Below are 10188 nucleotides of genomic sequence, written 5' to 3'. Positions count from 1 at the left end.
AAAATGCAGAAACAGATGTTTTGGATACCATACTCAGAGGTGCCTAATTTTTCCCATGCTCTGTATAGGAAATCTGAACACAGAACAAGAGGTTCTGAACTCCCCTTTAGGAACCAGTACCTTTCACTTCAGCACTCAGGGTTGAAGTGCTGGGTAACTAATTCCCATACTGGAACTGATCTTCAGGCTATCACCTCAAAAGTCTATTTCAGAGATACACTTTTTCCACTATATTTCCCTTCCCAGTGTATTTGGCACTGATATTTTTTTTTTTATTATTCCTTCTTACAAGTGCTCCATTGTTCTTTTGGCTCTTCCAAATAGCTTTAAAATTAAAAGTTTCAAAAATCAAGTCAGACTTTAAGTTGGGTATATTTTTTGTTTTGACCTGCTGCAGAATGCAGCCATTTTCCCATTACAGAAGCTTGACTACGCCTATTTTCAGATAACAAGCTAGATTGGAGTTGTTTTTCTAATCAAAAACATTTGTGATACAGTTTTATGCATTTCTCCAAAACTCTGCCTGGATTGGAATAAACACACACCTTCCAGATGAAGTTTTGGATTATATTTGGAGAAAAACTGACTTTGGAAAATGTCTGAGGAAAATCACAGGAATCTCCCCCCCTTCTTTTTTTAAAAAAAAAAAAAAAAAAAACAACAGAGCATTTTCAATACAATTGGCTTTTTGGGAGTTCAGTTTCTGACTTAAACTTCTACAGTTTTGCAGTGATTTCCTTAAACCTGACTGGTTCAGCATTCTGACAGGGAGCAGTAGGAAGGAGTGCAGTTCTTCATGACCAGAGATGTCTCACTGGTGTGAAGGACATTGGTAAGTGGGCTGTGGTGATGACACAAGAGTTGCAGGACAGCAGTGAGGGCCAGAAGGGACGGACTGATTTTCAAATATAGTGTCTTATTTAAGAAATGAGGTTCTATTTCTGACAAATCGAGGAATGGGTGAAATTTGTAAAAAACTATTTATAATTTGGATTGTGAAACAGTGATATTGGATTGTATGCTTAGAGGTCAGCCTCTTTCAGATCTCTAAATACTTTGACAGTCCTGTTTTTAACAGAGGAAAAACAGTGTGGGCTAGTGCTGTGAGTTATCAAGTTTGTTGGTTTCACCTGCTTCCTGGTGGACAGCTGTGTGTAGAAGAAGGCTTCTAGGTGGGATTAGTAAATGGGAACGGACCACAGACCAAATGTTTCAATTTACAGGGATGTTTAATGGGGAATTTCAAGACAATTCCCAAACATTGGGACCTAGTTTTCTCAGGGAGCTTTGGGAAAGAGCATTCAGTGCCCTTCAGAATCACCGTGCCCTGATACAGCAACCTGAATGTGTGCTGCCAACCTAGAGCAGGGTTACTCTTTGCTGGCCCAGTGCTGTGAGGTGTCTCATCACGCTCTTTTGCTTGAATTGTTTTAAAGGTGGTGACAGACGTTTCATCAAATTGTAGAAACTGACCTTGGGCTGGTGTTTCAGGGAGCATTTTTGAGGTGGTGAGAAGAGCTACTAGCACAGGAAGAATTGGCTATAGAAGAGTTTTCTGTAGTGCCAGAGCAGTCTCTCTTTTGGCCAGGCTGCAGCATCTCATCTGATCTCTGGGCTTGCCAAGACAGAGAGGAAAGAATTTTTCTTCAGTAGTTCAGAAATTACACAGGTGCCAGTATGTCCTTTCCAGTCCCTGTTCTGGAAGCGACTCCTCCATCTCCAGTTACATATGAGCACTGTAACATGCTTTATTACTTTTTCAAGCTGCAGCATATTTCCCAGGTTCATTTGTATAGTTTTCCTGGATTGAACCTGGTTCCAAACATAATAGTACACTGGCTTTAGCCCCATTCAGCATTCAGCTTGAGAAGAAATTATAGGCACGAGCAGTGAAAGAGGAGAGGATGGGGCCTTGTTTTGGTTACAAGATCTAGGCAAACAACTAGGTCGTTTTTTGAACATTTGTACAATAAAAAGTATGATAGGGAAAGGTAACTCACAACAGATGTAGTTCCAGAGGTCTGAAATCCTGTCAGAGGAAAGAATGGAAAGAAGGAGAGATATGTTTCCAGGTGCATTTCAAAGCCTCCATTATCACACATGGATGGTGAAATTTTAATTGGAGATTTGAAGATGCCTGAGGTCAGGAATAAATGGCACTAAGAATATTTTTATTTTCCACTATATACAGGGATGCAAGAGAAGTTGTACCAGGTAGACAGAGTTTTATATTATTTCATCTCAAAACAAAAGCCAAATCATGACCTGAAGAAACACAGCTACTCTGGAGGAGGAGACAATAGCTGTTTCACTGCACAATAGATTAACACCATAAAACAGGACAGAGACCAAAAACCTCTCCTTATTCTGCATAAACACAAACAGTTTAAGAACAGAATACAGATAACTACCTTTGCATTTTAGAGATATAATAAATTTGGTACTTCTAGATTTATGGTAAATGTCCTGGGAACATTAAAAAGGTCAGATATCCAATTGGGTCCACATCCAACAGCACAGGCACACCTTCAAGATTTTCACTGAAAGTGATGAATTTTAACAAGCCTTTCTGGATTCCAAGTTTGCCTTAGTTTTTTATCAAAGGGCTGACCAGTTTATGCTACTTATCCTGTAAACCATAATAATAACAAATGGGGAAGATAGTGAGGATTTATACAGCTTTATATTTAATATGGGGAGTTTCTAGAAGGAGTCTGTAAGTAGGGACTGTTGCCCAGGCTCCAAGCTTTGGCCAAGCAGGTCTTGGCAGGCTTCAGAGAGGGTGGTGAAAAGGCAGCTTTAAGCCATCCTTGCATCATCCTGGGGCTGGTCTCCCTGACAGTGTGTTCCCTTGTGTAAACTGTAACACCAGCAGAGCTACTGAATTTTGCACTGGCTACCACTGGACCCAAGAAACTAGTCTGGTAACTAGAGATCCATGAAAATTAGGCTCGGCTCAGCCATTTTTAAAGTGTATGTCTTTCACAAGGACTCAGAAAAGGAAGAGCCATTGCAGTCCTTGCAGTGGCTGCAGACCAGCTGAGGCTTTGTCGTATCTGCACTGGCTGATGCACAAGTAGCTGGCTGAGCTGCCTTGCAGACTCCATTGCGCTGATAATGTGGCAAAAAAATAGATTTCAGTGTCTGAAGGATCTGGCCCGTATGTCTGTGTGTGCACGTGCAGATGTGTGTGATGTCAGTGAATGTCCCCCGCTCCCTCCAAAGGTCACTCTGACTGAAATTTTTCACTTGCTTCAGAATAAGCAACCTCGAGAATGTAATGAAGGAAATGAGGTCTGAAATTTGTTTCCTAACATCCATGAATTGCAGCACTGAGCTAAGGGGAAAGCATTCAAATCCCTCTCTGCCCTCTTGGATAGGAATCTGTTTGTAGCTCCATAATAATCAGCAGACATCAGTGTCTGCTACAACTGAGTATTTTTGGTATCTAATTGGCACTTAGATACCAATGTGAGAGAAGCTTTAGAAATAGCTAAAGCAGATAAGTATTGCTTCTTTTCCTGTGTGTATGTCTGTATCGTCTGTGTGAAGCTGTGTATTAATGTGAAAAATTCCCTGTTGATTTTAATGGGATGCATCTCTCTGCAGAGCATTTGATTCATTCAAAGCTGCAGTAATGTATAGAAGGGATAATTTTTTTCCTTGTGCCCTGAACATCTAGAACAAATTCCTGAAATATTATTTGTGCAGAAACTGTGAATGCTCTCAGCTTGCAAATGAAGTCAAACCCTTGTTAATGTTTACAGTAAAACAGCTGTTCTCAGCATCTTTCCCTGAGCCTCAGCTACTTTAGCTCTACCATACTCAGCCTTACATCATAGCAGCTGCAATAATACGAGGCTGAAAGAGGTCAGAAGCAGCCAGTCCTGCTAAACCACACCTTTGTTTAAAAGAGATTCTGGATCGTAAAATATCTCAATTGCTAAATATTTTGGCCTGACTGGACTCCAAGCATGGGCTAGGTCTTCAAAGACCTAGCTCACCAAAAGCACATAGGCACTGCGAGCACAGAGTAAAGCAGAACACAGGGTCTTTATACATTTTTCTGGGAAAGTTTCTATAGATCCAGACTGGGAAATGCTCCAAGGCTTCATAGAACTAAAGATAACAGTAATAAAAAAATGGACTAGAGCACACTGACTTTTAAAAAGAAATAGCTGAGCTATTAAAGTTGCATTACAAAGCCTTGATAATTTGTGCAGCAAGACTTTGCTAATTTTCACAAATAAAAGTAAGATCACTACAGATTACTGAATTTTAAGAATTAGCAGGTATGTAAACAAACAACATTCTAAGAAAAGAAAAAAACATCAGCATGTAGGTTTCTTTAAAGACTATAATTTCTTTGTAAATATTTATGATTGCTCAAACAATAAATGCTACTGGATATGGTTTGTAAAAATAATAAGGTGTTAGCAGAATGTAAAATAGACCATTGCCTTGCTCAGTCTTCTTTTCAGAAGAGAGAGGCCATAATTTTTCTGCTAAGTATAATATGGTCTGTTGAGCTTCTGCAGTGTCTACAGTGTAGAAATACACAAATAAATAGGAGTTTAAAGTAAATTTAAGAATATTTTAACATTAGATGTCCTACACAGGATTTACTGAAATCTTTTCTTCTGCTGAGTAGCAGTGGGAGATATGTGGGTTTTAGCACATAAGAGAAAATGCGTTCATTGCTGGTTTATTACCCAACATAGGAATTGGATAAAATATGTCACTTTTATTTTACTGAAAATGCAAATTTGAAAATCACAGTCAGAAGAAAATAAGATTTGTACAGTTGAAAAAAGATCCAAATAAATTTATAGGCACAAGAGGTTATTTTAGTAGCATTTTCACAGTTAAAATCAAGCGTGAACATTGCAGTCACATGTCATATACTACCTGTGACACCAACAGCAACCTTGCCTAATCTTGCGATTCACAGGGCAATGTCACAGGCTGTCAGATGATGTCACTGATGTCCTAGATTATAGACTGTCACAGCTGGAATGCTTACTGCGTTTAGCAGATTCCACAGCATGTTGCCATCAAAAGGACTTAGTAAGGAATCTCAAATGTGCTTTCCAGTAGGAGAAAGAGAAAGAAGAAGTAAGCAAAAGAGGCCACACAGAAGAATTTGTAGATTTCATTGACACAGGTACTTTTAGTTGATACAGATACTTTTAATCCAGGGGGATTAGAGATTTCATTGATACATTGGAAAGGCAGTGTATAGTGGAAATCACTGGGTCTAAATTGTAATAAATTGGATTGTAGTTTCAGTTACGAATCATAATGGTGGTGAATTACTTGCCTTGAAACAATTGTTTGAGACCCTAATGATTTCAGAGTGTAGTTGTATGAGGCATTGACCAGAGCAGTAAAATACATACCTGTTCCTGAAGAGCAAAGAGGCTAAATGTACAAGGACTAGGCAAAGGTAATGAGGTGTAATACTCAAGCAAATTATTTAAATGTACTATAGGTACATATGGTAGCTCCATGCTTTTATCACAAAATCATGTAGTGCCTAAGGAAGAACCACTGCCCTTAAAAAAGCAAGTGTATGTACCTTCATACATATATATTATGTATACATCTATAATATGTATGTATATATTTTTGTATACATAATCTAACACTGAGTGCTTTTAAAATATGCACATATCAATTACATAAACCTTTTGTAACTACACACTAGAGCTAAATATTACTTAGCTGTGTGCATTTTTCTTTGAGTTTCACTGGTTCATTGAAAGCATGATCAGTTTGTTTCTTCTAGCATAAGTTGTCACCTGAACCCCTGAATAAAAATAATGTTTCTATTCTGTCACATAAAGAGAATATATTCTAACTCTCTCGCTCTAGGTACAAATGTGTCTGTCACATTTGAAAGGCAACAGTTAAATACATGTTTCTGCTGTCAGAAATGCAGCAGTTAAACCCTAAATAATATCTATAGGATTAAGATCCAAGTACTTTACAAGAAATCTACATGCAGTTATCTTTCCACATTTCCTCTCTATCCCCTGTCATAGACTATGGAAGATAATATACGAAGAGCTCTAGTATGTATGCTTATCTCATTATCTCCATTTTCAGGTAAGTGGAGCAAACAGTTTCACCTTAGTAGATTTGTAGCAAAATAACACACATTCCTCTAAGCTAAAGGAATGAAAAAAGCAGGACTAAGCCCAGAATGGGGGCAGAGGGGGAGAAAAGGGAGGGTTTTTAAAAGAGTTTTCTGAATAATCAGGAAATCCAGTGAGACAAACAGAATGTGTAGAGAGCCAGCCAGAAATATAAAATTACCATGACAACCATAGGCAAGAACCCAGAGAGAATCAGGTAAAGAAATTACAGTAGAATTACAGTTAACTTCACTCTTTTCCTAATTTAAAAAAATAGTAATAATCCCAAGCAGTCAGGAAAAAATATTTCCTTGGCCTAGCTCATTATGGTGCAAAGGCTTGTGAAATGCAGCCTTGTTTGTAATTTTGAAATTACTTTGCAAATATATAGAGAGCTTTTATCTCGATTTGCATATGCAGATTGTTTTAACCAGTAGGATTGGATGTCAGAAACAAAACTCAGTATCACAGATGCTTTAAGTTGTTTGAAAACATAAACTAAAAGAGAATTCAGAAAAGGTAAAAGGTATGTGTGTGTGTGTGTTTGTATAGACACACATATAGTGTGTATTTCTGTGTTACTTCTTAAACATTCTGCCTTGTATGTTTTTCAAATGACTACTTTCTTCATTCAAACTTTTGAGTAACCCATTCACAACCAAAAAGCTTTAAAACAATGAATACAGTAAAAAAATACGTGAAATCAAAGCGAAGTGAAACTAAAATAAGTAAGAGTGGTGCTGTTTACTTAAAAAAGCTACAGGTTAACCATCAAGTGGTTAACCAGATTATTTGTTGAATTTGGTTTGAAATTCTGTTTGTTCAGTTTTAATGTTTCATTTCATATAATACCATTCACATATATTGGAAAGATAATACAAGTATACAATTCTGAAAGGCAGAGACCCAGGTTTAGAGAAGGAAGGGGGAATTTGTTCATGTGGAGGGTGGTTGATTTTTTTTCCTGGTTTTGAACAAAGCTCTCAGGCTGCTAACACTCAAGTATATAAATAAAATTCCCCCAATACTTTATCTTTCCTGTTTTATGTCACTGTCTGAACGCTTGTTGTATTTTATATGTGCCTGTAAACATAGACACATGCCCATATCGATCTCTTTAAATGCTGCCCTGAAGTTTGCTGCATGGTGAGGGAGAGAGCAGTGATGCACTCCATTGTTCCCCACTATGATGTCATGCTCTGACTTTGCCTTGGTTAAACAGAATTCAGTTTACTGGACTGCAGCAAAATGTCTTTAGGGAATGCAAATTTATTGCTGTAGCGGAGATGGAAAGAAATAGCAAGTAAAAAAAAGACGACTTAGGGAAAATGGTATAAATTCTGGCTAAAATATTGGCTGCCTGTATTTTTTTCTACACCTCTACAGAAGTAGATGTGCACACTCATTTATACACATGCACAAACTGTGCATAGCTCAAGGGTGTGTTTACTTTAATCTTGGGAACTAGGACAAGGGGAGATTCACTCTCAGGACTTGCATCGTCACTAAGATCGCTCTTAAACATGCAGTCTTACATCACACTGTTCTTTCTTTTTACTCACATTTACCACACACAGAGTCCACAAAACGGGTCTAATCCTGCTAGCTGTCCAGTGATGTTAATGATAGCTAAAGGCATTGGGCATGTTACAAGATCCCGTGGTAAATTAATTCATTTCCACCAGCATCTGAAAACTGTATGTGGGCATAGTGAAGGGAAGAAAGGGGATAGCTTTTTAATTGTGTTGGGAGATCCTGAGCTGGAAGAGAAATCTGAAGGGACTGAGTGGGGAGAAGGAGGTCTTTCCTCCCCCCTCCCTCCCTCCTGGCCTTCAAAAAAAACCAACCCTGGGGCCAGTCCTTCCCAAATAGGCACTGTTGGCAGGTATGTGTTAATCTTGTTCCCAGCACTTCGGAGGAGCCACCGACAGATGCTCACCCTGTCCTTTCAAACCAGCGCTTCCTGTCCTTCAAGAGTTAACCTTCTCTAGAACATTTATTTCACCATCTCAGGGAAGAAAAAAAAAAACGAAAAAAAAAAAAAACCCTGCAGAGCTGAGAGGCTGCAGATCACAAGGCCATTCTGATAGCCTCCTGTCCCCATGGCAACAGCAACGGCATTTATCAGTTCCTTATGAGAGCAGGCACAGCAAATCTGCATTGCACATGGCAGCCTTCCAGCCTTTCAAATGAAAGAGCACTTTGAACTGCTGCCAAGTGTGGAAGGAGCAGAGCTGTCAGGACTGCTTAATGCTGGCAGTTTGTACTTGGGAGCCTTTCAGTTCCCAGAATCCTTCAGCCGTGGCAGCCTGCCAGGTACTTAGCGGAAGCTAAAAACTAACCCCCAGACCATTCACTGCAGTGCACTCAAAATTTTCCACATGTACCATGTCACAAGTGCAGACTGTACAATGAAAGCAAACGCCTTCTGCTTGGGATTCTAATTTTATTAATAATCTAGGGAAAAGCAATCGGAGATTAGCTGGCTGACAGGACTACAGTATAGCCACTGTTTATAACTCAGGGTGTATATGTCAAATGTGTATTTCATCCCTTAGAAATAGAATCAGCTTGGACAACAGGGGCTGCACAGCCCTAAATCTACATGCAGTACCTGAGCGTGGGGAGATTAGTGTTAGCAGAAGGGAGAGTGTGGTTATTTACAGTGGAGATATTTTTTAGCAATCATTACCAAATGCATAGCAGTGAGATGTGAACTAGAAAACTAAGACAGTATTGCTGGCTGGTAAATATTTTCTGTCCTTACCCTCTGCATTTTGCTGACATTGTGAGAATCTCGGAAACTGGCTGATGAATGTAGCAAAGATACATGGCTCTTGGTGGGTTTTCTTTCAATGGAGAGTCTTCATGTGAACTTTTTATTGTTTTGCATTACCCAAAGCACAAGGGCTTCTGTTGGCAGAGGAAACAAACTGGCACAGTTCTGCCTTTTTTTTTTTTTTTTAATCTGCACTGAGATCAAGGGCAAGGGCTTCATTTTCCAGCACTAGTCATAAGCCTTTAGCACAAATAGAATGAAAATTGTCTGTCGCTCAGGCAGTTGGACAGGGTTCAGGAAAACTATGTCTGGCACTAATTCCAAAGGGAAGGTTTGGTTCAATCCAGCATCATCAATTTCAGTAAACTGTTTTCACTATTCTATATTCCACTGTTCAAGAGCTGTTTATTATCTTTTACTAAATAATGTCTTTTGGAGAACAGAGTAATGAAAAATACCTGATATTACTTGCATACATATGTATACTCTCACATGTATGTATACATAGAAATAGATATGGAATACATGGATATAATCTCATTTTTTTACTTTTCTGTTTTTCTGAACAATTGCTTCTTACCTTGCCTTCCCATTACAAAAAACATTTATAATGCCAAATATAAAATAGTAAAAATAGCCCAGAAGGTGAAAAAGAGAGAGAGAAATGAAAAAAACCCTGGAGCAAAGACAATCTCCACAAATTCACGAGTTTCTCCACAAAACAAGGAAATCTAGTGCCTCTTTTTCAGCTTGCAGCTATCTTTGGCTGCTGCTTGAAGATTTGACTTAATTCACCCAGGCAGTAGTGTCTAAAAGTAATACACCAAGACAGACAATTTTGGCACTTAGTCTCCCTTAGGAATTTTACCAACAGTCTTTGTAAAGAAAGTAAATGATCTTTTTTTTCCTTTTGGTTTCTCCCCATAGCTCATCTTGATATGTGCTAATAAAAGAAACTGCTCTCCCTCTTCTATTCTCACCATTATCCTCTGTCCATATCATCCTTCTTTCAAAAACAATGTTAATCAGCATTTATAATGGGGTATTGGAGAAAAAGTGCTTTTGGTCTTTTCAGATGGCCTAGTTATAGAGGAAAAGGAGGTTATGCCGTGTGAAATAAGATAGTGTCAGGGCTTTTTCCTTTTTCTTTCATTCTCCTTTCTTTCTTTCTTTCTTTCTTTTTTCTTTCTTTCTTTCTTTCTTTCTTTCTTTCTTTCTTTCTTTCTTTCTTTCTTTCTTTCTTTCTTTCTTTCTTTTCTTTTCTTTTCCTTT

General features: G+C 38.4%; 1 long non-coding RNA gene across 2 annotated transcripts in view; it reads left to right on the top strand.

Annotated features, from left to right (window-relative positions):
• Nucleotides 1-5037: 5037 nt before the first annotated feature.
• LOC108505476 overlaps nucleotides 5038-10188 on the top strand; it is a 7897-nt gene continuing 2746 nt past the window's right edge. For both annotated transcript variants that reach the window (XR_001877528.1, XR_001877527.1), the window contains exons 1-2: nucleotides 5038-5164; nucleotides 6045-6108. This is a non-coding gene — a long non-coding RNA (uncharacterized LOC108505476). The remainder of the gene's footprint in view (nucleotides 5165-6044; nucleotides 6109-10188) is intronic.

This window comes from Lepidothrix coronata, unplaced genomic scaffold (assembly GCF_001604755.1).
Source record: "Lepidothrix coronata isolate B3197 unplaced genomic scaffold, Lepidothrix_coronata-1.0 Scaffold192, whole genome shotgun sequence".
NCBI lineage: Eukaryota > Metazoa > Chordata > Aves > Passeriformes > Pipridae > Lepidothrix > Lepidothrix coronata.
This window is presented reverse-complemented; position numbering and strand designations above follow the sequence as displayed.